Source organism: Anas platyrhynchos, chromosome 13 (assembly GCF_047663525.1).
Source record: "Anas platyrhynchos isolate ZD024472 breed Pekin duck chromosome 13, IASCAAS_PekinDuck_T2T, whole genome shotgun sequence".
Lineage (NCBI taxonomy): Eukaryota > Metazoa > Chordata > Aves > Anseriformes > Anatidae > Anas > Anas platyrhynchos.
Genome location: NC_092599.1, coordinates 22,511,367 through 22,534,550, shown reverse-complemented (window position 1 = coordinate 22,534,550; position 23,184 = coordinate 22,511,367). Strand labels below are relative to the sequence as shown.

General features: G+C 40.9%; 1 long non-coding RNA gene and 1 other non-coding gene across 3 annotated transcripts in view; one reads left to right on the top strand and one right to left on the bottom strand.

Annotated features, from left to right (window-relative positions):
• Positions 1–710: 710 nt before the first annotated feature.
• Positions 711–23,184, bottom strand: part of LOC140003550 (uncharacterized) — a 30,253-nt gene continuing 7,779 nt past the window's right edge. The window contains exons 2-5 of one of the 2 annotated variants that reach the window (XR_011812417.1): positions 11,362–11,451; positions 9,240–9,421; positions 7,584–7,668; positions 711–6,648 (exon numbers count right to left, since the gene is read on the bottom strand). This is a non-coding gene — a long non-coding RNA (uncharacterized lncRNA). Of the gene's footprint in view, positions 6,649–7,583; positions 7,880–9,239; positions 9,422–11,361; positions 11,452–23,184 lie in introns of both variants that reach the window. The other variant, XR_011812416.1, reaches the window with a different exon arrangement.
• On the top strand, positions 6,601–14,578 carry LOC119718271 (uncharacterized). The gene is made up of 7 exons (XR_011812418.1): positions 6,601–6,729; positions 7,446–7,618; positions 10,022–10,088; positions 11,726–11,817; positions 12,905–13,023; positions 13,448–13,580; positions 14,439–14,578. It is a non-coding gene; the product is annotated as an uncharacterized protein (transcript).

The window sequence follows — 23,184 nt, the reverse complement described above, 5'->3', positions numbered from 1 at the left end:
ATAAATATTTAGGGCCTGGCAAACCCAATCATCAAAGGACCCAAATACAGGCCAGTAAAGGTGGTCTCCTCGAATCTGTTTACCATCCCAAACTTCAATGCAATAATGTATCATTTTTACTTTATTTCTTCCCCGCCTAAAAGGGGAATCATCCCAATTTTTGATCATTAATCCCAATTAATCCCATTATTCCTCCACTATCTGGAGGAATAGGGGGTAACCTAACATCTGTCGTTACCCCGCCCATGGGACCAGAAGGCTTACTCTTCTTCTGTCCCATCTTCTGGAGCGCCTTCACACACACACACACAAATCGCTTCCCCCTTTTCGTGGCCCAGTCCCTCGCGGGATGTGGGAACCGCACTACCGAGGGGTCCGCACTCGCTTCGTCCGCAATTGGACGTCTCACAATGCTACACTCCAGGATACCCAACCCCAACCGAACGGATCACCGGCCTATACTTACTCACTCCCGAGTCTTCGTTCGGTCTTCGTGCACAAAGATTACTAGGGGTTGCTGGCTTTATTTGCTTGCTGCCGAATCTTGGGTTCGTCGGTGAAGGGTTTGAATGAAACTAATCCTAGCGAAGGCCGCTGAAATCAGCGGGGCGACCCCTCTGAAGGTCTTTCAATCAACTTGCCTTCATCCAAGTCACAGCACCAAATTTGTTATAAGTTGCCCCCGTAATTAATTTTCAGAGAGCATTGCATTAATAATAGAAAGGAATTTATTGAGTAAGCAACAGCAAGCAAAACAGCGCTGGGCAGCCGGGGAGTCTCAGCTCCGCCAACGGCGTGCACCTCACCCCCGCCAGGGTCCCTTTTTATATCTTGGTAATTTCAGGATTACGCAGCACATCCTGGTATATTCTGCGACTGCACGCACTGTTGGTAGGGGGTCGTCTCTGTCCCTATGGTGGTCGTGAAGATGAAGGCCGTAGTCTTCCTCGGTGTTGTGGTTCAACTTCTTTCTTTATTTGGTCATGTTGGCCCAGCGTGAGACAGGAAGGCAGGATGTTGATACACTAGTTTATCAACTTATCAGGAGATGGTTACATGAGCTTTGCAGCAGTGTTTTTGAACAAAAGAGGCACCCAACATGGCCGCCCGAAAGCCCATGCTGGAGAACTGCATCTCCCGACATGCTCTGGGCACCCAACATGGCCTCCAGGAAGTCCAGTGCCCGAGAACTGCATCTCCCGGCATGCTCCGCGCACCCAACATGGCCTCCGTGGTTTGGGTCAATCCTGGACATGAAGACGGACTAGGAGAAGCACTCTTTGAGAGCAGTCCTGCAGAGAAGGGCTTGGGGGTTCTGGTGAATGAAAAGCTTGAAATGAGCCAGGAGTGCATGGTTGCAGGCCAGAATGCCAACTGAATCCTGGGCTGCATCAACAGAGGAATGGCCAGCAGATTAAGGAAGGGGATTGTCTCCCTCTATTCTGCCCTTCTGAAGCCCTCATGAAGTTGTCTGTTCAGATTCCTGGGGCCAGTCCTTGCTGGTTTCTACAGACGCTGGCATCTTGTTAATTGATGGTTAGTAAATGATGTTGTGTTCTTGTGTCAATTATTTATGTATCTGACCATTTTCTTCAAAATAAATGTTCATAAGCTCTGTTTAGGTAATTGGTAAGTCCTCACCTGCAAGGAGAGTACCAATCCAAGTGAATCTATTACATTTATGTAATCTAGCTGCAAATTTTTTCTCTGCATCAGAATTCTTATTTGGAGCCAATTTTCGTGCAGATTTCTGAATGTTTTGTTATTTCAGATGCTGTTATCATGGCCATCTGAAAAGATTTTTGAAGTCAAACCCAAACTCAAGGAGCGTCTGGATTTTTTAGCCCTTGATGATACTAATGAATATGAAGCACAAGGCTTATGTGGTGATGAAAGCCTGTTTCTTCCATAGCAGTGCTTTTACTAGTTTGACCTCTTATCTTCTGTGTGCCACATAAGACCATTGGGACTAAGGGAATGAAGTTAGTTATCAGTGAAAATTTTCAGACTTTCGAAAGAAAGGTCCCTTTCAGGCTTCAGTTGCATAATTTCATCCATGGCAATGATAAAACACTCCTATAAGGAAGTACTGGTTATGATGCTGCAGCATACATACGAGCTTTGTGCAGAATGTTTCATTTTCATGAGAAAAACAAGACTTATTTTATTAGAAAGAAATAGTTCAGAACCATTGACTACCAAATTTTAGCAGAATTTTAAAGAAATATGTGTGTTTTCTTTTTTAGATGGTCAGCCATCAGTTCAAGTATTTGATAAAACTCTCCAAATAAAGCAGATGCATGTGTTGGAAGCTCTGGATCTTTTGATTGCCCGAACAGACGAAAGTAGGAAAGGTCCTTGTTATTTGGTTCTTATTTGAATGTCTGTTTAACTGTTTATTTGGCAGACATATCAGTAGAAGGGAATGCCTTAGGTGCTTTTCTTTAAGAGTTGTTTTTGTTTTTTAACTTGGAAGCATGCTGTAGAATTTTAATTCCCACAGCACTAGATTTATATAATCACCTTTTGTCCTTTTGTCCCATCACATAGCTATTCTTAATTATTGTAATTAGGTTTTTGAGCTCTGAGTTTATTGTTCTCCTTTTCAGATCTTTCCACTACTTTCCCTTTGCTGATTTCCCCTGGGCTGCTTACGTACATGCCCTATGGCTTTAGGGTTTGTAAGTGTCTTGAGGTAATCATGTTTTTATCAGTGGCAAGTGCATTAGATGTCTCATTTAGAATAAGGGAGTGCATACAACAAGTACTGTTTGTTGTTTGTTTGCTTGTTTTTCTAAAAGGTGTGGAAAAAAATCTCTAGATGCTCAGAATCATGCTTCAGAGCAAACCTGAAACTGGCCATATTGAATCATCAAATGGTTTTGGTTGGAAATAACTTTTCAAGACCTTTTAGTCCGACCTCCCTGCCATGGTCAGGTACATCTTTCAGTAATGAGGTTGCCCAAAGCCTCATCCAGCCTGACCTTGAACACTTCAGATGGGACATCCACATCTTCTCTGGGCAACCTGTTCCAGTGCCTCACCACTCTCATAGATTAGATAAAAGGAATAAATTCTTCGCTAAATCTACCGTCTTTCTGTTTGAAACTATTACGCTTTGTGCTGTCACTACGTGCCCTTGTAAAATGTCTCTCTCTCTCTTTCTTATAAGCCTCCTTTAAGTATTGAAAGGCCACAATAACGTCTCCTCAGAGCCTTCTTTTATCCAGGTTAAAAGAACACAGCTTTCTCAGCCTTTCTTGTAGGTGTTCCAGCCCTCTTATCATTTTTGTGACCCTTCTCTGGATCCACTTTAACAGGTCCATGTCCTTCTTGTGCTGGGCGCACCTGAGCTGAACACAGTACTCCAGGTTGTATCTTAGAGGGGCAGTGTGAAGTGGGGGAGTATCACTTCCCTCGACCTTCTAGGCCACACTTCTTTTTGTGCAGCACAGGATATGATTAAGTTTCTGGGCTGAAGGTAGACATTACTGGCTCATGTCAGATTTGTCATCCACCAGTATATAGTTGGTCTCCAGCTACTCTTAGAACTCAACACTCTGGAAATCTCCCTAGCTGAATAATGTGTTTGTTCAGTTGTACAAAAACGTGGAGGAAATTACTTATGCTGTCACTGTTCTACCAAATGTGTTACTGGTTTTTGTTCTGTGATGTGTAACCACATTCTAGTGCTATAGATTATATTCTCTTAAATATTCTGGTATTAAAAAAACAAAAAACAAACAAAAAAAAAACCTTAAAACCCGTCTGTCCAAACAATTTTTTATTTTTACTTTTTTTTACCCTCTTTTCAAAAGGATTAAATGTCCCTAAAATATGCACTTTTTCAGTTAGGTACTTTTTACCCAAAAGTCTGTGAAGTGAATACGCACAGTGCAAGAACAGGATCTGTATGTGTAACACAGATAAAATAATTAGAAATCTGGTTGTTTTATTGTTTTTTACCACATTATGTCTGTTTGCTCAATATTAGCTGAAATGACATTTACCCAAGCTAAGGGTAAAATGTGGTTCCTTTCATATCATTGGGAGTTGCCCATTTTGGCTGGACCTGATGAAATTCATCCTGGAACCCTTGCAGAACCAGCTGAGATTACCTGAGAGGCATTTGCAGTCATCTCTGAAGACACCTGGCGGGTGGGTGACATTTTTGAAGATCTGAAAAGGGTAGTTGTATCTGAAGCTTAGTTTATGAAACTTCTAGAATAGATAATTGCATTTAATAGTCAAAACTCTGTGATGATTGGTTAAACCTGAAGAGAGAGATGTTACAAGCCATTTTGAGGTAACAGGATTAGGCATTACTGGCATCAATTCATGATGCTTCAAGCATATTTTGATAAAGAGTTTTTGTGTAAAAAGTTGAAGAGATTTTTGACTGCTGTTGTGGGTGCTTTCTGAATCATTTAGAGGAGAGAAAGGTCTTTTGTTCTTGCTAGTATCCTTGCCTCTTGTTTTGTATTTGTATACCATAGTGAAACTGAGATCTGGAGTGGAAGTTATCATTGCCCTTTATTTTCAGATTATGCCTTAGTCTAGTTAAATGTTAGATGGGTAAAAGCAATCTTATATTGGGTGTACAAATTGGTATTAAAGACTATATGGTTTTTTAGGATACAATAATATATTAAAAGGTTAATTTTGTATGTACTTTAAATGCGTCCTTCTGATGTACTTTAAGTGCATCGATGTAGAACTGGTATTTTAAGACTCAAGCAGAAAGACTGATGTTTGTGTTATGAAAATGTTCCTATAGAATGTGGTATTATCCAGCACTCAGTTCTAACAACCAGGTTTGAGAGCACTTTAAGGTAGCTCATTTCAGAAGAAAATCCTGTTTCTACTGCTTTCTAGTACCCTCTGCATTTCTGGGAGAGAGGAAATGTTAACAGTGAAACTAGAACTGAAGATAATGCTATCACTGAGATTTTTCAGGTCAGCATACCAAAAGAAGGGGGTATTTCAGGCACCAACAATACATCTGGTATTAATGACAGATGCAGAAATTGCTTAGGTAGCAGTGCTCTCTTTTCTAATGTTAATTAAATTTGACTTAGTAATGAGAGATGAGTTATAGAAGTGGATCCACTTTGTCCTCCAAGTGGATCCACTTTGTCCTCCAAACATGTTTGTTTATTTTTTTGCTACAACTTATTTTGTGAAACACTTAGACATGGTGAGGGGGAAGGAGGAAGAGCTCCTTCACTTGGAATAATCAAGTCTGTAGGAGGTGAAGAAAAACTCTCTTAAAAAAAAACGACACCAAAGAAAAGCTTGGATGATAGTCAGTTTCATGAGCAGCCACAGATGTAACACCGCAGTGGGGTTATTTGGGACATTTGCAAAACAACTAGTATCCTGAAAGAGGAACGCATTGAGGAGTGCAATCTCTAGGATGCATCCTATAGGACACACCTGACAAAGAGACAGAGCTGAATTAATGAGTAGTAACGCTGTTCTTGAACATTTGATTTAGCTTATGTTTTCTAGCCTTCCTTTCAAAAGGGTGAATTTTGCTTGCCATTCTTCCTCCATGAACTCATTCATGGAAGCACGCATTCTTGTATGTACATTCTTGAAAAGAGAGAGATTGCATATATTTCATTTTCCTTTTATCGGTGTTGACAGTAAGAATTTGCTGGTTGATCAGTGTTTCAAGTTGTGGTGGACTTAAGGAAACATTGCATCTTCTTTTCTCTTACACTTTCTATGGGAAAAGAAGGTCATAAAGGTTCCAGAAGCTGGATTCATGTTTATCTATTATCAGAATTGAAGGCAGCACATGTGATCTTGCTTTTGTATTTATGGTTGGATCCACACTGACTATACATGTATATTAAGAAAGCGTGCTTATGTTTCCAGCTATACCAGCTAGACTAGTAAGAGAGTATACTTTTGTCAGAAAATCTTGTTTTACTTCCATTTTAAGAAACTTGGCTTTTAGTTAAGAAACTACTCTTAACAATAGCTTATTTCCAACTGCAAATAGTAGTGTATCATTTATTTATTTATTTATTTTAAATTTCAGAGTTGTGTATTCCACTCATGTCTATCTTTGTGGAAAAAAACATTTAGCCGTGGTGGTGGATGCTGTGCTATTTTTGCAGTTGGAATATGCCTTGAACCTAACTTGCCTAACTTTGAAGAACTGATAAGCAAAACCAGTCCACATCCAAAAGGTTTTCAGACTCTGTTAAGGATCCAGATATCAGCTGCTAGGTTGGATGGTTCCAGAATTTAAAGTTAACCCTTCTTCTCTTGCCTTTAGTTTGTATCTGTCGTATTTTCACCGTCTCCTAGCAGTGTAGGTTTCACTGTTTTGAGGCTCCTATTATTTATTGCCACAGCTCCATCTGATGGGAAACTCTGCTAGTGAACTGAAAGGGTTGCTTACTGGAACTGTAGAGTCTAGATAGAGTTCACGAACAGTCTTCCTGTCACATTGCTGCTTACACTCAGAGAAGCAAAATTGTTTAACTTTGCTTTTATGGCAATGCTGTCTGTTAGGTGATTCATCTCTTTGGAAGTATTAATTTCAAACCACCACTGTCTTTTTCTAATTTGCTGTTTCCTGACTTTCTCCATCTTCAGGAAAAGACTCTCGTCTCCTTGTCTTCAGATTGAGTGCTGTCCAAAAAGATACAGAAACAAAGCAGATGATAAGAAGCAAATATGACTGCAGAGAAAATAAATTGGAGAGAACAAAAGGTAGCTTTATTATCTTGTATTAAAAGTGTCCACTGTGGTATTGTGCCAGTAGTTGCCAGGGTTTATTAGCTCCCTTGAGGCTGTTGTAGGTATTCACCTTTAGTTTTATCCCTGGACAGTTAATTCAAACTTTAAGTTTATGTGTGAAAATAACATAGGGTACAGTCCAGCCTGTCATTTGAGAACTTGGTAAAAAAAATACCATGTTACTTGGCAATCACTGCTGATGAAAAGCTCTGGTGAAAAACAGATATGTTGCTTTCAGGATTGAGGGGTGTAAGAAAAATTACGCATGGATGTAAGACTGAAATAAAGGTCACTGTGAGGTAGAAGAACAATGGCAAATCTTTTTTAATTAATAATGCTTAGAATAGTTTGGGTATTGCAGATTATTTTAGTAGATGTAAACATTTTCCGATATTCAGCATCAAGCTTCCTTGGAAAGCTGGAAACTGCAGAATAGTAAAGAAAAAAACATATTTACTCTTTTACTTGCAAAAGGAGTACGGGGGAAAATTGTTTTCAAAAGAGTTCCTGCCTCTTGTCTTTTTCTAGAATTTAATATTATCCTGTTGAGATGTTTGTAATTGTGTGTTGCTTAGGTATCAGATACCCATTGTACTAACCATCATACAAATACAGAACAAAAATTAAAAAATAAAAAAAAAACAGTCTTTACCCCAAATACTTACAACCTAAATTGTTTTTTTTCTTAGGATGCCATTTGTATGCCATTAATACTCACCATGGTAGTGAACTGAGGATTGTTGTGGCTATTGGGAACAAACTACTTCTCATCACAAAGAAATACAATCCATGCAACAGTTTAACCAGCAGCTCTCTGCTGTCATTACCTGAATCTCCAGTAGACGAGTTCCAGTACATCTGGGTATGTGTAATCTAATCACTAATCACTTTTACAGACTGGGCAGCACTCAGCTAGTGGAGGAAAAAGGCAAAGAGCATGCATTTTATCGTCTGGAACCTCCAGACAGATGTAAATGAGAAGCAATACGATGGAGATCCATCATTGATATGCCAAAGAAATATTTCAGACTTCTTAAATTGTCATCTTGTTCTGTATCATGCTTCTCTGCTTAGATTACATCCTTGTAAATTCATGGAGTAATTCAATATTCACACTAAGAGCCTGAAAAAGAGAATAATACTATTATTTATCTCATAGGAGATACGCCTTTCTGACCCTCCAGTGGTTATGACACTGGTGGATGGACCTACTGGAGACAGTGACGATATGATCTGTGTGGCATATCGGCATCAGTTTGATTTAGTTAATGAAAGTATTGGGGAGTCCTATAGACTGCATCATGTTGAAGCAAACAAAGTAAATTTCTAGCATTTAAACTATTTATAGGTCCATGCTGTGCTGACCTCCTGGGAGCAGCATTTACGGAGATCCTCTCTTCTCCTTTACTTTTCACTTTTTTTAACTTCTACTTTAGAGTACTCGGAGGCATTTTTTCCTTTTGGAATGTGTGATAATAATCACTCCTAAGAGAGGTAGTTATAAGGTATGACATATTAGGAAAGAGCCTGTGTTTCAAGCTCTGGAATATTGTTGTCAGTATAAATGCAAAGCCATTTTTTCTCCTTCCTTAGTCAATATTTTTATTTTTGTCTTTTCTTCATGGTCTCAGTGTTTTATTCTTTAGGAGGTTGCAGCAAAATAATTTCAGGTTTTGGCCACCATTATCTCATTCAGATTTGCCTATTTGCATGTACTAAAACTGAAATATTTGCGTATATCTTTTAGTTCTAAACTGCTGCCCAGCCAAGTAATACATTAACTGTATCTTACTAACTGGGACATAGGGTTGGGATTTAAGTAAACATCCTGATTTTTGGAAAAGGGTTCAAATGTTTCCTGTTGCTGGGAAGATAATGATCTTCACCATTTTGAAAATCAAATAATTTCAATAATTTCTTAATATGGATGTGAATGTATAGCTTTAAGCGTAATTTAAAAAAAAAGAAGAATCTTTTACAGGGTTACTCTTGTGTTCTGTTGACTTCTCTGCTCATAATGGTATAAGGGACGTCTCTTTTGATTTGATGCTTCTTGTTGATTTTTTTTTAAATCATCTGTGTTTTTATTCAGATTTGATGATGAAGAGGGTTGGTACTCCTAGCATTGGCAATACAGTGTTAAGATTCTCCACAGCAATGGGAATCTATTTTAATCTGGATTAAGAAGGAAATAAAATTAAAGAATGTGGACAGTCAAGAATCGCCCCCCTCTGTTCTCTTCCCCAGTAACCCTTATTTCCTTTGAGAACACAGACAAAGCAGGAAGTTAATTAGATCTGTGCTAGTGATTTTTGTGTTGTTGAAATTGGTTACCAAATTATTTCCACAGGTCACAAAGCAGAAATGTCTTTCAGTTGCTACAAAGGATGGGTCAAAAAGTGTTTTGTATAGATATATATAAGCTTCCAGGTCTGTTTAACAGTTCTTGCCTTATATTTGTCTTAAATCAAGAGAACACCTACTTTATTGCACAAAGGAAAGCCATGAAGTTCATGAAGTCAATCTCCAGCCCTGCCCAAGTAGCAAATAATGTGGTCTAGGAGACATTTGTCTAATCCAGTCTTAAGTATTTCATCAGGGAGGTCTCCTTTCTGAATGTATATACTACTATATACATGGGTGTCTTGTTTTTCTTTTAATTTAACTGTAAAAGACAAAGACAGGATTAAAGTATGAGAATATAAGTAGCCTATGCTATGCAAAAACCATTTTAGTTTATCCAGCAGTGGTTCTCAGTTTCTAAATTCAGCTTATTCAGTAATTCTCGAAGTACATCCACGTCAATCAATGTACCTGTTAGTGGTTTTGATCCAGTAATTGACACTTTTGATCTTTCTGCTAGTCATGATTTTCAGTCAAGCTTTTTAGATTTCACTTTTTGGAAAGAATTGCTATTTTTAGCATAGCATGTTAATTCAAAGCTACCCTGAAATAACTCAGTTTCCCAAAATTTATATTGTCAAGTAAGTTAGGTATGTTTGTATCATTTTATACTGTAGGTATGTATTTATACTGAAGGTACAAAATTGAATATGCATTACTGAAATACAGCATTGAATACAAAAGAAATTGATTTCCATCCTATCAGCATCCTGAAAATGAATCACAAAAAAGAAATATATATTTTTTTCTTTTATCTGTAATTGTGCACCAACTGATTTGATTGCTTCTTAGTCAAAACCTGGTCATAGTAACATCAGTATCCTATCTGCCTGATCATTACCCTTTCCTATTATCATTGCAGGTAAATTTTGTTGCAGCTATTGATGTATATGAAGATGGTGAAGCTGGCCTACTGTTATGTTATAACTGTAAGTAGTTAGGGAAGGCTGGAAATGATAATATTTCAACATGTAATTCTTTCTTCATTGGAGTTTAGATCTGTATTTTAAAGTTTCAGTGTTTCATGGAAAGTATTTCAAAATACTTTTTTTTTTTTCAATTTAAGTGCATATTAGAAGGACTAGAAATGGAAGTACTGTTTTATTGTGGTGTGTGTAATTGGACAGACATTACCATCTTACTCACAAAAGTCCTGTTTCTTCAGATCTATCTTATTCTTTGCCTAGTCTCACACTGGGTGTTTCTAGGACATGTACAAATTAGTATTCCACCCCTTTTCTTCTTTGTGCTTTCCCATTCTGTCATTGTGCTCTCTTTCCTTCTGCACACTTCTTTGTGCTGGCACATTTTAAAATTGTAATTCTCTTAATCTCTTTTTATAAAATGGCCTTGGATTTCATATGGATATGCTCTTCTGTGCTGTACACATGTAGTTTTGCTTTCAGTCCTTAGGAAAATCAAAGTTATGAGTATGAAATGTCCTTCATGAGGCGATGCTGAAGGACAAAGCACAACTTTCTGTTTCAGATGGCATGCCCTATTTGCCTTTCCAAAGAGAGCATTGATGGAAACAGGATAAATACATCTATGTATTCTAGCATTGGCCGTTAGATTGGTACCACAGGGAAAAAGTCTCTAAAGCGTATCTTTGTATGCTCTGTGAGGCCTCATTGGTTTCGGTAGTTTAACAAATCCTACCTAGTTCTGGTTCACTCAGTACTGCTTCAGAACTAGAAGGTCTGAGACAGAGTAGTGTGAATTCCCAAACCTGTACTTCTGTGCAGAATCAGTCCTACTCTAGTAGGCTCGTCACAGAGCCAAAGCTAACAAACTTGGTTGATCCTAAGGTCCTAACGCCTGTTGCACAGGGTTGCAGCAACTTGAATCCCTATTTGTAGGGCCCTGTCACAGGGAAACCTCTTATGGTCTTGTGACAGTTTTACAATTATGAAAGTATCATCATGGAACAAGTATGAAAACACATGATTTGACAGTGTTCTAAGTTTGGATTTCAAACAAGACCTTTTTTTAACACTTGTGGATATAAAGTTAGTTTAAGTTTAAGGACAGCGATTACAGAAGAAAAAAAAAAAGAGAGATTTTACCTAAAAATAGAGAAGTAGTAGATTCACAAGTTATATGATTAATGAAATCTTGGTATCTGTAGTATCCCATGGGTATTACAATCCTCAAAGAACACAAACTGTGCTAGTATGTAGCTGCTTGAAGGGTAGTACTTACAGTCAGAGGGGTACAGCTCTGCTTACATCACTTTCAGAAATGTTCTTAACTATTCCTCCATCCATAGACAAAGTAAGGAGCTGATGATTGCTGAAACAGAACAATACTTACTTTGTGAAATCTGACAAGTTATTAAAATGTAGCACTACTATTTTTATCTTGTAAATGTATTCACAAAGGAAGCACGTTTCCCTTATGGTCTGTTTAGATATAGAGGGACTTCTACATAAGTGTTTGATATTTATCTGTGCATTATCCACACTTCTGTAAAATCTACCTATAATGTTGGTGTTTGTCATTTGTGCTGTAAGATATTGGAGGTTTCTTTTTTTCCTTTTTTTGTTACATATGTTTGCCAATATAGAAAGGTGTATCCTTTTAATGGAGGTTCTCCACTCGTCCAGTCATCGGCTTACGACTTTCACTTTATCTGGAATCAAGTTCCTTATGCTGTTGGTAAGAACATACCTCTTTTACCCTTTTTCATTACTGTTTAGGCTTGCACTTGGCTGTTGGTGGAATTGCAGCATGTGTGCTAGGAATATATAAGAATAAATATAAAAATAAAAATAATTTAACATACATACATCTATTTTTAATATAATAAAATTTAATAAATATGGGTTAATAAATTCCTATAAATAAGAATTTCTTCATGGAGAGGGTGGTTAACCATTAGAATGGACTGCCCAGGGAAGTGGTGGAATCCCTATCCCTGGAGAGGTGTTGACATAACACCAAGGTGTTGAAGGATTTTTTGAAACAGCAAAAATCCCATGGCTTGCTGCAGCTGAGAAAACCAAGCTACCAGGGCAACTATGAGAAGTTCCCCTGACAGTGTTCCCACATCGCCCAATTGAGGAATTTAAAAAAATACTGTTACCAGCCTCTGGCTTCAAGGACAAGGTCTACGTGACTGCTAATCACAAGAGGGGTTGTTTTCTTGCAGGTGGGGTTGTTTTCTTGTAGTTTTTTTATCTGACCAATAATTTTGTGTGAAACACTATCCACCCCTGTTAAGTTCTCTATAAAAGTTAGGCTATTCGAGCAATAAAATGGAGCATGATCTGACTCTACTGGTATCTGTCATGCTTTCAGCCGTGCTTCCTGCAACACCAAGGGACATAATGATGGAACTTGGTAGGTCAGGTTGATTGTTGGACTTGAACGTTTTTTCCAACCGAGATGATTCTGTGATTCTCTAAGTGTGTTGCATTCATGATGCCACTTCAGCTAAGATTCTGCATATGGTATCTTTAATAAGTGGAGCCTTGGGGCCAAGTTTTTCCTCTGATAAACTTTTTTTTTCCTTTCTTTTTTTTCTGTTTTTTATTTTCCATTCAGTTTATATTCTGCCAGGCATGGAGAGTGAAGTTTTCTTCAGGCTTGTATCTGAATGTCCATCAGTACAGTTGACAAATCTTGTCATAGGAAAGGGAGATACCAGAGTAGGTCAGATACTCAAGAATTGTTTTCAGGGAGCATCTGAGAAACATTTACATTAATCATTCTTCCTTGCAAAATAATTTTTGTTTCATTGCAGTCTGTGCTTTCCCTTCTATCCTTGCCTTCACTACTGATTCCATTGAGATCCGATTAGTGGTGAGTGGAAACTTAGTCCACACAGCAGTTGTGCCTGAGCTTCAGCTTGCAGTATCAAGGGTAAGACACGAGAAAAGCATGTTTGACTATTTGTGAGGTGTTGGGACCTAATTCACATAAAGAGTTGCTGAAGCCCAAACCAAACCAAAACTGACACATTTTCTGATTTGCATTAACTGTTAATTTGTGTGCTCTTAGCTTGTAGTGAGTACAGTGAGAATCAATATTGATCTAACTGTCCTTTATTGCTTGCAGTAATGCAGAGCTGAAGTATTTGATTATTTACAGGGCAAATGCTCTTCTGAACATCACAGAAGTTCTCCCCATTTACAGTGAGATAGCCTTTCTGTGGCCAGCTGTAGTTAACTTAGCAGCAATACAGCAACAGTGGCAATAGAACATAGTGGACAAACATTTAAGCTCTTCTTCAGCAAGTGTTTAAGAAAGTTTTGCTGTACTAATGATGAGTTCTTTGTGATTTCAGTCAGATATTTATTTGAAAGCTACTGCTGCAGTAAGGGGATCATCTCATAGCAGTTCTAAGGAAATGAGTTCAAGTTCTCCTCAAGCACCGACGGCTTATGAAATACCAGAATGTCCTCTTTCTTCTTCAGAAGGTAACATGGTTTCCAGGCTGCTTGAAGCTTTGATTATTATCTTTAGTAAAATGAAATCAATCTGTTAAAAGATTTTGTTTTCATGGCTGAGTCTGGAAGATGGAAACCTTATCCAGAGATCTGAAACACCTGGCTGAGCTTTTGCCCCATAGTATCTCTTCTGAATGCACAGCAGCACTGTTTTGAAGAAATCATGTCTGTAGGAGGGGAAGAATTAAGCTTCACTACCTTAATGAGCCTTTGGCAATATGGCCAAGACTATAAAGCAAAAAGAGGTATAAAATTGTGGGAAAACTTTCAGACTTCACATATGCCATTCCTTTCATTTATGAACAGCTAAACTATCGATAGCTAATTAAACTAATGAAAACTAAAGGCAAGAAGTATTTCTAGTCTCAAAAGAGTTAATAAATTTAAAGTTAATAAATGCACAGTAAATTTGGTGTGACATGGTCTCACCAACAATTGATCTACAGGGATAAATAATAGAGAAACAAAGGAACACCAACTAGATAATGCAAGATGTATGTAGATCTTGTTCATTTAGATGTATTTAAATCTGCTGCTGCACTGTTGACAGAAGAGGAAAAGAGAAAGGAATCTGAATTTCAGTTTTTAAGACAGGCAATATGCTTTTTCTCAGTAAGCCAAGTTGTCAGTCTGCAAAATGTGGACGTATTTCTTCCTCCTCCTAGCCTATTTATAGTGAAAGATAGAGTACAAGAAAGATCTTTGTTACTTGGGTTAAAAAGCACCCCACATAATGTTTATAACTTTTCTGTATAACTTTTCATTGGAAGTATTTAGAACTGATACTGGTATGAAAGTGTAATGTTCTTTTTTCCTTCTGCATTTCAGGTGAAGTTCCAGGCTGGAGAAGTGGGCCCACGTGAACCTGATGAGGTTCAACAAGTCCAAGTGCAAGGTGCTGCACCTGAGTCAGGGAAATCCCAGATATGAGGACAGACTAGGAGAAGCACTCATTGAGAGCAGACCTGCAGAGGAGGACTTGGGAGTTCTGGTGGACAAAAGGCTCGACATGAACCAGCAGCGTGCACTTGCAGGCCAAAAGGCCAACTGCATCCTGGGCTGTATCAACAGAGGAGTGGTGTCCTGGTTTCAGTTAGAACAGAATTTTCTTCCTAGTAGCTGGTGGAATGCTGTGTTTTGGCTTGGGATGAGAAGAGTGCTGATAACACCCTGATGTTTTAATTGTTGCAGAGCAGTGCTTATACCAAGCCAAGGACATCTCAGCCTTTTGCTCTGTCTTGCCAACAGGCAGGCTGGGGGTGCAGTAAGAGCTGGGAGGGGACAGACCCAGGACAGGTGACCCAAACTAGCCAAAGGGGTATTCCATACCATCTGACGTCATGCTAAACAATATATAGGGGTGGCTAGCCGGGGGGAGGGGGCCGGACTGCTCGGGGTTAGGCTGGGCATCGGTCAGCAGGTGGTGAGCAACTGCATTGTGCATCACTTGTTTGTACATATTAGTAGTAGTAGTACTATTATCACCATTGTATTATTATTATTATTATTATTATTATTATTATTATTATTATTATTATTATTATTATTATTATTATTATTATTATTATTTATTGTTGTTGTTGTTGTTATTATTGTTATTATTGTTATTATTATTTTCCTGTCTTATTAAACTGTCTTTATCTCAACTCACGGGCTTCACTTTCCATCCTGTCCCAGAGAGGGAGGGGGAGGGGGAGCGAACGGCTGCGTGGTGTTTAGGTGCCGGCCGGGTTAAACCATGACAGTCTTTTTGGTGCCCAACATGGGGCCCGAAAGGTTGAGATAACGGCAGATCTGACCACAGGGTGTTAAACTAAAATTGGTGTAAGTATTAGACCTGCTTAATAGTCACTTGTCATAATGCTGATTGCTTTAATCTCAACTCTGCTGTGCCTGTTTTCCAAATTGAGTATTATAGCACATTATTTTCCGTATTTGCTCTCTGTCATGTTGTTTATCCTCTCCGGGCCCTGGTCTCAGATCATTATGGTACTGCATTGTCTCGTAGCAATGGCTTACGAGACGATGAGATATCTGGTCATGACTCTAACTTGGTATTTGTACTCAGTAACATTGTCGACTCTGTACTTTGGAAACTGTATCTTGGAAACTATTAGCAATTATACCTATTGTTTTTTTTCATTAGAGAGTCAATCTGTGGAGGGGAAAGAGGAAGATATTTTTTCTTACTTGATTACTCTCCCTTTCTCCTTCACCACCCCTGTATCCTCCTTGATCACTCTCCCTTCCTCCTTCACCACCCTCTTATCCTCCGAGCTTGTTACAATAGCTCTCCAAGATATTGAATATCCTTGGGATACTCAGACCAGCATAGTCTTGTTGTTCTGCCTCCTGAATGCACTTCAGATTCTGCTTAAAGTTAAACAACTACTTAGGAAGTTCATCTGGAGATCTGCCCAGAGGCAGTATAGTTGTGGGTGGCAGGGAGTGTGGGAGGATATGGGCAGGCATCTAGAGCAGTTGGCACCCCCATTGTTTTGGAAATTCACCCCTGAACGACTGCAAAATCCTCAAAAATTGGCAGAATGCTTGAAAAAAAGTGTCATGATTCTGGCAGTTCCAAAGTAACACAAATCATTGTAACGTGCTGGGGCCTGGCTCATGCCTATCGAGCTGCCATTGATACTATCAACTTAGTGACAGACCCTGCGGCCACTCCAAGCCCTGTGACAGATCCAACGGCCACTGTGACCCCTACGGTGGACTCTGCAGCTGCTCCTGCAGCCGCTCCAGCTCCAGCTCCTGCATCCACCTCAGCTCCAGTTCCTGCAGATGCTCCAGCTCCTGCAGCTGCTCCAGCTCCTGTGGCTGGGTCAGAGAAATTAGCTGTAGCAGTGCAAGTTGACCCTGCGGAGGGTATTCCAACCCCTGTGGCAGACCCTGTAACGGGGTCAGAGAAATGAGCTGTAGCAGTGCAAGCTGCCCCTGTAGAGAAGGTGAAAAAATGGTATAGAGATTCAGGTTGTTTAGAACGCAGAAAGCCTTCTGCCAAATCTAGGTATAGAGACGACGACAACACTGGGCCATCAAGGATTCAGGAGGAGGAAGATGAGGATGCCGAAAGATCAACAGTAACTACCCGAAGCCTATACGAACACAAGCTACGAGATGTGCGAAAAAATTTTGGTCGTTGTATAGGTGAGCAGCTTGTCACCTGGCTGCTCCGGTGCTGGGACTCTGGAGCCAATTGTGTGGAATTAGATGGCAGGGAAGCCAGGTGGCTGGGATCCCTTGCTCAAGACGCCGGCATTGACAAAGCAATTGCAGATGGAGCACAATCTAACAGCCTCTGGAGGCTTCTCCTCTCAGCTGTGAGGGAAAGGTATCCCTTCAAGGAAGAACTTTTATGTCTACCAGGCAAGTGGACCACTATGGAGAAAGGAATCCAGTACCTGAGGGAATTAGCCATACGGGAAGTGATTTATGAGGATCCAGACCTCAGACAAACATCCAAAGATCCAGATGAAGTCAGGTGTACACGACCCATGTGGCGGAAGTTTGTACGGAGTGCACCATCATCATATGCCAGCTCATTGGCAATAATGGCCTGGAAAGAGGATGAGGAACCCACAGTGGATGAAGTGGCTAAACAACTCCGGCAGTACGAAGAAAGTCTCTCCTCTTCCTTACAGGCCTGCATCTCAGCTGTGGAGAAACTTTCTGAAAAGGTTCACCAACTTGAAGAGAATCTATCTTCCACCCCACCTGAACCAACCAGTGTCCACCGATCAAAAGAGAACACTTGGGAGAAACTTTCTGAAAAGGTTCACCAACTTGAAGAGAGATTATTCTCCTCCGCACCTGTACAAAGCAGTGTCTCAGCTATCAGGGGTAGGCGTTCATCCACACAAGGAAGACGATATGGTGGGTACTCACCCCGTGCCACCCTGTGGTTTTACTTACGAGACCATGGAGAGGACATGAGAAAATGGGATGGAAAATCTACCGCGACCCTAGAGGCACGGGTACGTGAGTTGCAAAAGAAAACAATCAGGAAAAAGGGATTCTCTGAAAAGTTTGCTGCTCCAACTTCCAGCAGACAGTCCTTCAAACACAGAAACGAAGAAGATTCTGACCAGGATTAGGGGGGCCCTGCCTCCAGCCAGGGGGAGGAAAGGGACAATTGAGTTTATTGGACTGTGTGGATTCGATGGCCTGGCACGTCAGACGCACAGAAGTATAAGGCTTTAGTAGACACTGGTGCACAATGTACTATAATGCCATCGAGCTATAAAGGACCAGAGCCCATCTGTATTTGTGGAGTGACAGGGGGATCCCAGCAGTTGACTGTATTGGAGGCTGAAGTGAGTCTGACTGGGAATGAGTGGGAAAAGCACCACATTGTGACTGGCCCGGATGCTCCATGTATCCTTGGCATAGACTATCTTAGAAGAGGATATTGCAAGGACCCAAAAGGGTTCCAGTGGGCTTTTGGTATAGCTGCCTTAGAGACAGAGGGCATTAAACAATTATCTACCTTGCCTGGTCTCTCAGAGGACCCCTCTGTTGTGGGGTTGCTGAGGGTCAAAGAACAGCAAGTGCCAATCGCTACCACAACTGTGCACCGGCGGCAATATCGCACTAACCGAGACTCCCTGATTCCCATCCATAAGCTAATTCGTCAATTGGAGAGCCAAGGAGTGATCAGCAAGACCCATTCACCTTTCAATAGCCCCATATGGCCAGTGCGAAAGTCTAATGGCGAGTGGAGACTAACAGTGGACTATCATGGCCTGAACGAAGTCACGCCACCACTGAGTGCTGCAGTGCCGGACATGCTGGAACTTCAGTACGAACTTGAATCGAAGGCAGCCAAGTGTTACGCCACAATTGATATCGCTCATGCATTTTTCTCCATCCCTCTAGCAGCAGAGTGCAGGCCACAATTTGCTTTCACTTGGAGGGGAGTCCAATATACTTGGAATCGGCTGCCCCAGGGGTGGAAACACAGCCCTACCATTTGCCATGGACTGATCCAGTCTGCGCTAGAGCAGGGGGAAGCTCCTGAACACCTGCAATACATCGATGACATTATTGTGTGGGGTGACACAGCAGAGGAAGTTTTCGAGAAAGGGAAGAAAATAGTCCAAGTCCTTCTGAAAGCCGGTTTTGCCATAAAACAAAATAAAGTCAAAGGACCTGCACGAAAGATCCAGTTTTTAGGAATAAAATGGCAAGATGGACGTCGGCAAATCCCAATGGATGTGATCAACAAAATAACAGCTATGTCTCCACCAACTAGCAAAAAAGAAACACAGACTTTCCTAGGTGTTGTGGGGTTTTGGAGAATGCACATCCCAAATTAGTCTGATTGTAAACCCACTCTACCAAGTAACCCGTAAGAAGAATGAGTTTGAATGGGGCCCGGAGCAACGACAAGCCTTTGAACAAATCAAGCAGGAAATAGTTCATGCAGTAGCCCTTGGGCCAGTTTGAACAGGACCAGATGTAAAGAATGTGCTCTACACTGCATCCGGGGAGAACGGCCCCACCTGGAGCCTCTGGCAGAAAGAACCTGGGGAAACTCAAGGTCGGCCCCTGGGGTTTTGGAGTTGGGGATACAGAGGATCTGAGGCCCGCTATACTCCAACTGAAAAGGAGATATTGGCAGCATACAAAGGAGTTCGATCTGCTTTGGAGGTGGTCGGTATTGAAGTGCAGCTCCTCCTAGCACCCCGATTGCCAGTACTAGGCTGGATGTTCAAAGGAAGGGTCTCCTCTGCACATCATGCAACTGATGCTACATGGAGCAAGTTGGTTGCATTGATTACTCAGCGGGCTCGAATAGGAAACCCCAGTCGCCCAGGAATATTGGAAGTGATTATGGACTGGCCAGAAGGCAAATACTTTGGGATATCATCAGAGGAGGAGGTGGGTCGTGCTGAAGAAGCCCCACTGTACAACCAGTTACCAGAGAATGAAAAGAAATATGCCCTGTTCACTGATGGGTTCTGTTGTATTGTGGGGAAGCATCGGAGATGGAAGGCTGCTGTATGGAGTCCTACGCGACGAGTTGCAGAAGCTGCTGAAGGAGAAGGTGAATCGAGTCAGTTTGCAGAAGTGAAGGTCATTCAGCTGGCTTTAGACATTGCTGAATGAGAAAAATGGCCAGTTCTCTATCTCTACACTGATTCATGGATGGTAGCAAATGCCCTGTGGGGATGGTTACAGCAATGGAAGCAAAACAACTGGCAGCGCAAGGGCAAACCCATCTGGGCTGCTGCATTGTGGCAAGATATTGCTGCTCGGGTAGAGAACCTGGCTGTAAAGGTATGCCACGTAGATGCTCATTTGCCCAAGAATCAGGCTACTGAAGAACATCAAAACAACCAGCAGGTGGATCAGGCTGCTAAGATTGAAGTAGCTCAGGTGGACCTGGATTGGCAACATAAAGGTGAATTATTTATAGCCTGATGGGCCCATGACACCTCAGGCCATCAAGGCAGAGATGCAACATACAGATAGGCTCGTGACCGAGGGGTGGACCTGACCATGGATGCCATAGCACAGGTTATTCATGACTGTGAAACGTGTGCTGCAATCAAGCAAGCCAAATGGTCAAAGCCTCTTTGGTATGGAGGACGATGGCTGAAATATAAATATGGAGAGACCTGGCAGATTGATTACATCACACTCCCTCAAACTCGCAATGGCAAGCGCCACGTACTTACAATGGTGGAAGCAACCACCGGATGGCTGGAAACATATCCTGTGCCTCATGCCACCGCCCGAAACACTATCCTGGGCCTGGAAAAGCAAGTCCTACGGCAACATGGCACCCCAGAAAGAATAGAGTCAGACAATGGGACTCACTTCTGAAACAACCTTATAGACACTTGGGCCAAAGAGCATGGTATTGACATGATATCACATCCCCTATCATGCACCAGCCTCCGGGAAAATTGAACGATACAATGGACTGTTAAAGACTACATTGAAAGCAATGGGTGCTGGGACATTCAAAATTGGGATACGCATTTGGCAAAGGCCACCTGGTTAGTCAATACTAGGGGATCTACCAACCGAGCTGGACCTGCCCAATCAAACCTGTTGTCTTTATCTGAACTCACGGGCTTCACTTTCCATTTCTCTCCCCTGTCCCAGAGAGGGAGGGGGAAGGTGAGCGAATGGCTGTGTGGTGTTTAGCTGCTGGCCGGGTTAAACCACGACAAGTGGCCAGCCAGTTAAGGGAGGGGATTATTGTCCCCCCTCTACTCCGCCCTTCTGAGGCCTCACTTGGAGTACTGCATCCAGGTCTGGACCCCCAGCACAAGAAAGATTTGGACCTGTTAGTGTGAGTACAGAGGCGGGGCTACAAAGATGATCAGAGGACTGGAGCACCTCTCCTATGAAGAAAGGCTGAGAGAGCTGCAACCGTTCAGCCTGGAGGAGAGAAGGTTACAGGGAGGACCTCACTGTGACCTTTCAATAATTAAAGGAGTCTTGTAAAAAAGATGGAGAAGGACTCTTTACTCGGGTAGATAATGATAGGATGTGGGAAGTGGTCTTAAACTAAAAGAAGATAGGTTTAGACTAGACTAGGAGGAAATGCTTCACTGTAAGGGTAGTGAGGCACTGGAACGTGTTACCAAAAGTCGATGCCCCATACCTGGAGGTGTTCAAGGCAAGGCTGGATGGGGCTTTGGCCAACCTGATCTAGTGGGTGGCGTCCCTATCTATGGCAGGGAGGTTGGAGTTAGATGATCTTTAAGATCCCTTCTAACACAAGCCATTCTATGATGATTCTATTGTAACCGTATTCTAAGCCAGCTACGAACTTTTTAGTTAGTAATGAAAACCATCAGGAGAGATCACAATGTTTTTTGTGAATGTTTTATTTCCTTTTGAGAGTATTAAGACTTTTATTCCTTTATTGAGTCCTTTTGCATGAACCTATTCCCAAGACAGAAGGTGCACAGAAGCAAAAAAAGGCTCCTCGAAGACAGTCAGATCCCAAGCAGGGAGTGATAAGATCAACTAGTAGCGACAGGTAAATATATGGGCTTTAGAAAATAACCTAAGTTAGACTGTATTTTGGGAATTGATTGTTTCTCAACCTTTTTACTCTAATCTTAGTTCGGTATAGACTGACTGAGGCCCTTGTATACTACTGAGAATTTCATCCTAATGTGTATTAGAGTATCTGAATACCATCAGTACTGAAATGGTTATACCTCTTGCTAAAGATATGTTATGAGCAAAGCAAGATTAAATGGGACTTTGTGGGGACCTGGTGCAGTTGAGACAGTCATCAGGCCTACAGCGTCTGCACTGTGCAGACTCACTTGCTATTTTCTTCATATCCTTGTGTCTCATTATTGCCAAAATAAATTTTGTAAAGAAACACTATTGCATATGTCTGTTTGTATCTGCTTACCAGACCCCCGCCATTGTGTTTCTTTCATTGTTTTTTAACCTGCATTTGTGATAAGTAGAAGCAGAATTCAGCCAAGATACAGTAGACTGAGATTATTTTTTTTCAATCTACTGCAATGTAAGACTTTATTATATTTATTCCACTATTGGAAAATTATATGGAGGGGAGCATTCATTAACATTACCTTCGGGCAATAATCTGATGTATGTAATCTCTGTTTTAATATGAGTTGTTATCAAGGCTCTGGTTCAGTGCTAGCCTGGTGTGGAAGCAGAGTAAAACAGAGAGAAATTCAGTTTTAATGGTTTGTCTCTGCCTTTAGGATAACTTGATTGTATGCAGAAATAGCCACTGACCCTGCTTGCCCTTACCTGTGTATTGTTTCTCCGTAACTTTTGTCTTCACCTTTGCAGAATAATCTCAGCCACTTTTGAAAGCTTTTCATCATCTTTCCACTAGTTCAGATCCTGATACTGTAGCAAACAGAGAGGAGAGCTCACGGTCTAGCTATCCGTTCCATCTGACTTCTTTATACAATGAGGACATCATTGACTTGAAGTGAAGACAGACTGTTCCTTACCTCACCTTTTCTTACAGATCTGTGAGCTCTGTAGGAATGTCACAAACACTGCTTCTAGTGGTAAAATGTGGCTGGAAGTATTGGTGATTAATCTTCATAGATCCCATGTTGTTCTAGCTTGCTTAGCCTGATTTGGTGATGCTTACATCTTTGACATGTGTATGTTTTCTTATCTCAGTTCATGAAACATTACTTTTTGTGGCATTCTAAAGGTAGGTAATCAATGATAGCTTCAGGCTGAAAATGAAATAAAAAGTATTATTTATTCTGAGCTTCTTATAATTGAAGTACCTGAATGAAAGTGGCATTCAGTTAATTGCTGTTACTAACATCTTGAGCTGGTGTGCACCATGTAGAAAGAAGAATTTGATGATGTAAATGACTCATTTTGTTTTTTAATTCTTAAAAAAAAAAAAAAAAAAAAAAAAAAAAGCTTTTAGACAAGGTCTTTCCAGACAATGCAAGTGCAGTCTGTCCTTGAAATGACGGAGCTGTTTTATTCACTGAGGAACGATGGTTACTCTATAAAGATCAGGTAACACAAACGTGCTGTTTTCTTTTCTCAGACCTGTCCTTGCACATTTTTTTTTTTAAAG